A 7,752-nucleotide genomic window follows, 5' to 3' on the forward strand; every position below is an offset into this window, starting at 1 on the left:
AAAGAGATTGCCCAGGTTACAATGTAGTACATGCTCTTGTTTAAACAGCATTAATGACAGACAGCAGTCTGAATATGCACCTGGACTGAGACAGCTCAAGGATGCTCCATAATCCACAGTGCACATGGCTTACTTAGGCTCACAGAGTCGACAAAGACTTAGACTTTAAGGTCAGAAGAGACCAATGTGATTATCCAGTCTGACCTCCTGCACACTGCAGGCCACAGAACCTCGCCCATGCGCCCCTGCAATAGCCCCTAACCTCTGGCTGAGTCCCTTAAGTCCTCAAATCTTGATTTAAAGAAGGGATTGGGAACCTTTTTGGGTCAGGGCCACTGACAAACAGAAAAAAAAACCAGTCAGGGGCTGCATACAAGTGAGAAACAAAACCAACAACAACCACCTCACCCCCCCCCCCACCAGCATCGGCTCCCCAATGCTGGGGGGAGCCCGAGCCTCAGGGGCCAGATCCAGGCAAGCTGGAGGCTACATCTGGCCCCTAAGCCTACGTTCCCCACCCCTGATTTACAGATTTAAAGTTTCAGAGATCCATCGTTTACTCTAGTTCAAATAGGCAAATTACCCATGCTGCAGAGGAAGGCAAAATCCTTTAGGGTCTCTGCCAATCTGACATAGGAAAATTCCTTCCTGAGCACAAATACAAAGGTGAGTGAGACCTTGAGCAAGTGGACAAGACCCACCAGGAAGATACTAGGGGAAAAAATTCTCTGTAGTAACTCCCCACATAGTGCCCCCTCTCCATGGGGTCACTTAGATTGTATCACCAACATCTTGCATCTAACAGGAACAACCCTACTGCTGTTACTATTCCTCCCCAGAGCTTAGAGACCTCTCTCTTGGTCCTCCCTAGCAACTGCACGTCAGGCTTCGGCGTGTGCTGGAGCAGAACACAGAATAACTCAAGATTCTGTTAAGAGTCCAGATGCGCAGAACCTAAACCTGGCTTCTTCCTTCCGTCTGCTCCCAGGGTCCCGAACGGAAGCTTTTCATCGCTTTACTAATGCGCCTCACACTGCTTGACTTGGAAGACCAATGCTGAGAGTGGATTTTGGCTTGAGGACTGCCTGCTCTTGGTTGCTGTGCTGAGACTGACAGCTAGGGGTGGCAGACTGTGTGCACCTAAGAGGAAAGGACCACTAAAGAGTCCCATCCATAGTGTCTCTGCTGGTTCTTGGGATAACAGGAAGTGGAAATTATTTCAGTGGCATTATTCCTAACAATAAATCCATACTTTGTATTTTGCACTAGAGCCTCTTTGCTACAAAATGTGTAATGTTTGTAAAATGGTTAACAAACGTTAACCCTCAATATCTCCTTACAAGGTTGGCAGTGGAGATACAAGGATTGTTGCATCCACCATTGGAGCAGCACTGGAACAACACACAAAACACCACATACAAGCATAGCAAACAAGAAAACTGCAAACAATTTTTACTGCATGGCTGTAGAATTCAGTCTGCAGAAGTAATTACTCTAATTATGGCTACCCATTAAGCTATATGGGCTTTTTCCCCGAAGCATGCTGTTATTCAGTTGCATTGCTCAGAATAGGAGGCTGACATCTCTCACTGGTAGACGCGAATAACTTTCCAGGAGAGATCAAGCCAGTCCAGAGAAAAATGAAGTGACAAGAAAAACAAAACCCAAAGACTCAGCAAAATCAAAATCTGGTGCAAGTTTAGTGACCAAACCTTGTTAGCAATCATTTTGCCTTTTTGTGCCTCTGGTCTGGTATATACTGAAACATGATCTCAGCATGTAGCTATGCTAGTTAGGGATGTATGATTCTGGGTATTCTCCATTTTTGAAAAGCTGATGCCTCACCAGGCTCTTAACAAGGATTTAGCAGCCTAAACTTTAGGTTCCAATTCTAAAAATCTTGGGCAGAAAAATTAAGCTCTAACCTAGCCACAACCTACCCACAACTATAAGCCCCAAGGACACATGTTAATATTCATTTGTAAAGAATAGGTTTTTAACCTTCCTGCTTCTGCAGTTCTTGGCTCATTTCTACAGACCAAGCAGTTTCCATAAGCATGTGGGTCACTATGGGGTATTATTTATTGTAGGTCTTTTTAGTGCCTAGGGACCCCATTGTGCTAAGGACGGGGCATGAGTGACTCTCAAAGCAATGCTGGTCAGTAATTCCATGGAAACAAGATAATCACATCCACATTGTTATATTAGCGATAAGCCTAGAAGGAAGGTTTGATGGCCCGATTACAAATACACTAGGCTGGGCACAAGGGGCTTCCATCAATGCTTGTCTATAATTCAGGCTGACTTGCGCCCAGCCTGGAGAGCAGCAGGAGCACTGTAGCTACCCTGTGGGCACATGGAACACGTATCATTGCTCTCCCTCGTGGCTGATCTTCAGGGCAGTGGTGATCAACTCCCACTGTTAAACCTTCTTCTCGTGGGGGGCAGACAGGATGGCACTTCAGGGAAGAGCTGTGGGGGTGGAGAAGGTACAAGCTAAATGTGGGAGTGCCTGCAGCCCCCTCTGGAATGACTTTCTGGAAAGCAGAAAGCTACGTGCAATCTAGTGACTTGGCCACTGGACTAGGAGTTCTGCTCTGGACCCAGTCACTGACCTTGGAAAATGTTCTATGCTGCTTTCTCCTCCCGTCTTTTACTCTGTCTATCTTGCCTGCTAGCTCTTCGGGGCAGGCCCGCCTCGTGCTGTATGTACACACAACACATCACAGCGCCTGGGTCTCAGTGGGGGCTTCTACTGTAACACAAATCACATTGTGTAATGCTAGTGCTGAGAGTCTTAATCCCTGTGGCATAAACAATATGTTGTATAGGATCTAATCCTGCAGTGGGTCTTCATGTAGATTAGGGATGGGTAACCTAAGCCCCAGGGACTAGATATGGCCCCGAGGCTTGAGGCTCCCTCCCCAGAATTGGGAAGCCTGTGCTGATGCTTCAGCCCACCCCCCGCTATTCTCCCACTGATTTGTGTGCGGCCCCTCAATGCCCCCCGCCCCCAATGTAGACATTGCCACTGAAGTCAATGGGCTTATGCACACGAATAAAGGTTTCAGGACCAGATCACAAGACTTGTGGCCATTTCCCTGATTTAATGTAAAGAACAGAGCAATGAGAGAATAAATTCCATCTATGTGGAGCAGCCAGAAAGGACAAGAACCCTTAGCTTCAAACAAACACAAAATCAATATGGCTAATTTGACACAACCATTTACCCTTTCCGATACTGCAAAAACAAAGATGCATACAACAAAATTAAGAGCCAAACACTGAAAGCATATCCAAAGTAACACTTTAGGGAATTTAGGTGATAGATGATTAACCAGCAGAACTCACTGTGGCAAGGTATCAGCGAGGCAAATCACTCGCTACCCATAAATGAATAAGCAAAGCAGCTGTGGAGACACTGAGTGGGATAACTAAATTGAAGGATGAATAACTGATGCCAAACCTGGTCTTTGAATGGTGACTTATGTGTGTGTCAGACACACACAGCCTGTACTCACACAGCACCCTTTTCAAAATAAAACATGTAATGTCAGTTAAGTACAATAATTTAAACTTCTCCTCAAATGCTGCCTTCTCCAAAGCTTCCAGCTTGCTAATTCAGCATTTTCAGCATGCTTCAGTGTTTCCCTGGCATCTCCCTAGCGGGCTCCCCTCACAGCACATGGAGAAAGTGCAAGAAGACACCTGCTTATCACATTCTCTTCCCCTTGTCAGAGTCCTGTAATTGTGTACTCTCGGCATCACCTGCGCAATTACTACTGAGGGAAGAGAAAGCTAGCCATGCTATTCATTTTGCATGTACGATATTTCTTCCTCTCCCGATTTCTAGCTTAGCCCTTCGTGCATACAGAACATGTTAGACATCACGTTTTTCTGGAGAGATTATGTGTGTATGTGATGGATACTGAGTTTTAAAGGTTGCACAATAATTGTGTTTTGACTTTCTAAACACCACAATGAATCTGAATGTTTTCAATAGATTTACTGTACGGGGGCTGGCTTTGAGAGCAGGTCTGTCTTTACAATGAATCTGAATGTTTTCAATAGATTTACTGTACGGGGGCTGGCTTTGAGAGCAGGTCTGTCTTTACAGTCTGCATATGATAAGATAATAAATAAATCTAAACAATGACAGAAAGAGTGGGAATTAAGCACCCGTGCAACAGAATCACTAAAGTATAAGAGAAGCGACATGATTAGAGCACCAGAGAGATGGGAGCTATTCCCAACTCCGCTACTGAGCAACTACCTGACCTTGGGAAAACCAAGTAACCTCACTGGGCCTCTGTTTCTCCTCTCACCCTTTGTCTGTCTTGTTTCTTTGACTGTAAGCTCCGTGGGGCAGGAAGCATGTCTCACTGTGTATCCGTGCACCACCAGGGATCTAGATCTCAATCATAATGCAGATTTTAAAGCACAGCTGTCCAAAGCATAGTGCAGGGAGAGCAGTGCCACCACAAGCCCAATGTAGGACTGAGTGCTAGAGCAGTGGGAGTAAGCACAGTGTCCTGGTCCCCTGGTAGATAGGTACCTGTCACTGCCTTGTTTAGACAAATCACATTCCTGAAGGTCCAGGTTCCACTTGAAATGAGTGTTTGCTCTGGGAACTCAAATTGATACAAGCAGTTTGGAGGCATAGCAGCGCAGGTTTGGCAGGAGCACAGTACACTTACTGTTTAAAAAGCAAACATGCATACAAGCTGGAGAACAGGCAGTTTTGCTGAAATGAGAGCTGCACAGCAGGGCAGGAGTGGCTTTCCCATTACCCTAATAGATTAATAAACAAACAAGTGATATTCTGGCTCATGACAAAACACAATGGCGATTTCTCACTGTCCCAGGACACCTTATAACAGAAGCAGAAACCTGACGGATGCAGGGTCTGACATGTAAATAAAAGAGTGGACTGTAAATACAGCCCTTCCCATGCTGAGACATTAAACTGCTGTGAATTCACAAGCACCAAGATCTACCCATCCATCAGGCAACAGGGATCTCTGAAGCTGTTGCTGGTTTTCCTCACTCCTGAATTTTTTATGGACAGGTCTCTCCACAGGAATGCACAGACCACACCAAACCTTGGGAACAATGGAGTGATCTGGATTAACCAATACCCTTCCCCTCTGATAGAGACATTTCCTCCTCCTGGCTTTATATTTTATTTAAATGAAAGCAAGTGTTGTGTTGATTCCCCAACGTGCAGTATTCTTGGTGTGCAACATGCCCGGCAGCATTCGTACACTGCTGACTTGATAATTGCATTATCTGCAGCCACTGATGAATGAACAACTGTAATGCATACATCCTGCTTTTAGCTCCCCCAGGGCGGGATGTTATATTTGTGCCCACACCAAAAACAAAATCCTATTTCTGTTTACAGCCATGATTACAAAGTCCTTCTTAAACCTGGCTGCAATCTCCTTCACCTGCAGCTAAAAGGCTCTGTAATAAACCTTTGATTTGTATAAAAATAGGGGTGCAACACATACTATGTAGAATACAGAGTCGAGACCAATATCCCACAGCATAACCGCCTTTCAAAGAACACCTAGTCCCCCTGGTCATGATGGCTTAATAAAATGGACCCCCAGGGATTCCTTAATTAAAAAAAAGGGGGGAGGGAATTACTGGCTGCCACACCCTCCAAAGCTCTGGCTTGATGAAAAAGTTAAATGTATAGACGGTCTTACCTTGCAAAGGATTTACACAGCCTCCCTGCTCTGAGAACACTACATGCTGCAGATTTGCTGCTCTGTTTTTCTGTGGCATGTAGTCCTGACTTCATAGACACCCGAGCAGCTGGCCAATGGGCTGTGTTTCCTCCCACCTCATTAGAATGGCTCTGGAATCATCCACTCCGGCAGAGCTCAGTTGGCAAGCCTCACAAATGATTCCTTTTCACCCACGCAACAGCAGAAATGGAAAGGGTCTGTGCGTTCCACTGGAAAAAACAAGGAGCACTGATAAGAGTGTGATCAGACTCACTCTTCACCCCCTCAGCAGCCTACGTGCTGCGCTAGCCAGATGGCTACAGTGCGGGTGAAATGACAAGGGATGCGGTATTCCCTTTCTGGACTTGTTGCACACTTCAGTCACTCCTACTCACGGGGGAGGGGTAAAATTGCTAGGAGGAAGGATGGGAAGTCACAGAAAAGTCTTGAAGGAGCAGACAGAGTTAAAAGCATGTTGTAATCCTTAGCAAATTATAATTGCTAAATCTAGCATATACATGCTAACCCTTCCTCCACCCATCACTGTCTAATCTACAGCTAATACAAACCACAGAAATATAAGAGGAGAAAAGCTGGCAATGCACTGGTAATTAATGGAATGTCTGGAGCCTGGGAACATCACTGAAGTGAATGGGAGAAGATCCCTAGAGCCCTACACAGACACAAAATGAGTATCAGCATCTGCAAAAATGATCACAGAGATCCACAAATTTTCAGGATTCTAGATACAAAATTGGTATCCGCCTCTACATCCATACCCGCAAAAACGAGATGCAGATGCAGATACCTGTGGATATAAAGTGGATATCCACAGATTTGCAGGGCTCTAAAGATCCCTACTAATAAATCCCTGCCTAATTCACCCAACATGTCACCACTATGATCTATTATGTGTATTGCAATGGCACTGAACAGACCCAGCCATGAACCAGAACTGTACGTTGCTCAGCGCCGGACTAACAGAACAGAAAGTCCCTGCCTCCAAATACACAGGAGTAAACCCACTCAGGGTCTGCCACCTGCAAAGCCTGCCATGTAGCAAGAATGAGTCAACAGGGACTTTCACCTACCTCAAAATAGCAGGGTCTTTTGTGATCTTTTCTCTTGAGTGTCAGTAGATGTCAAAGCCTTCCCTCTCCTCCTTCACAGGCTTTAAACATTACACATGTTCGAAGTCACAGAAAAGTAATTTCATTTCTTAGCCGCCCCCTCCCCATCCCACTAATCAAGAATACTCCACATAGATCCAAGTGAGACTCCAGAGCGAAGTGACCGGATGAAAATATGGCAAGTGGAGATGTACAAGGTTAACCAATAAGCTTCACAGGTGAGGTTTCTCTGCTCCAGTTAACTGGTAGGAGCTGGAGCTGTTCCAGCCCCGCCGGGCCCACAAGAGCAACCTCTCTCATCCAGACTCCCTGCCACCACTGCATGTTACATGTTGGCTCCCAAGGAGTGCGAGGAGGCAGGAGTGCGGGCTGAGGTGGCAATGCTATAGCATTCCTGTACTGAGTCTCCAAGGCATTTCTCCTTTTGCTCACACCCCCCTCCGTGACTGGACTTGCTGTTGTACGCAACTTCCTCAGCCCCATGTTGCTCTCACTGAGTTGTACACTCCTGTGGGTTTCCTAACGTCCAGTCAGGAGAAATTTCATAGCGACCAGCGGAAACTCCCCATAAGTGTATCTCCTTCGTCATCCAGACACGCTACAGCCATGTCTCCAGGACACCCTATTTCCCCAGTCACTGTATGTGTCCTGGTCTCAGCTCAATACAGTTCCATAGCCAGCAGCTACCAAATCAGTTCTGACAAATCCCCCGCCCATCCTGCCATTTCAGCCAGCCACTTGCAAACACCATTTCCCCCGAGTGAACACTGACCCCCTAGGAACCTGAACTCACCTGCCTTTGTTCCTCTGCTCCCATCTACGTGCTAGTCCATCACCTGGCCACCACCTCCTCTCCCAATGCTTGTCTCCCTTCTCCCTTGCACCTG

At 46.2% G+C, this 7,752-nt stretch overlaps 1 protein-coding gene across 8 annotated transcripts in view; it reads right to left on the reverse strand.

Moving 5' to 3' along the window:
* SORBS1 (sorbin and SH3 domain containing 1) overlaps window positions 1-6,034 on the reverse strand; it is a 187,948-nt gene extending 181,914 nt beyond the window's left edge. For 4 of the 8 annotated variants that reach the window (XM_075935648.2, XM_075935662.2, XM_075935644.2 and 1 more), the window contains exon 1: window positions 5,715-6,033. The gene's annotated coding sequence lies outside the window, so the exon portion shown is untranslated. Of the gene's footprint in view, window positions 1-2,615; window positions 2,756-5,714 lie in introns of all 8 variants that reach the window. The other 4 variants (XM_075935650.2, XM_075935652.2, XM_075935646.2 and 1 more) reach the window with 3 other exon arrangements.
* Window positions 6,035-7,752: the final 1,718 nt, after the last annotated feature.

Source organism: Pelodiscus sinensis, chromosome 8 (assembly GCF_052426305.1).
Source record: "Pelodiscus sinensis isolate ZL-2025 chromosome 8, ASM5242630v1, whole genome shotgun sequence".
NCBI lineage: Eukaryota > Metazoa > Chordata > Testudines > Trionychidae > Pelodiscus > Pelodiscus sinensis.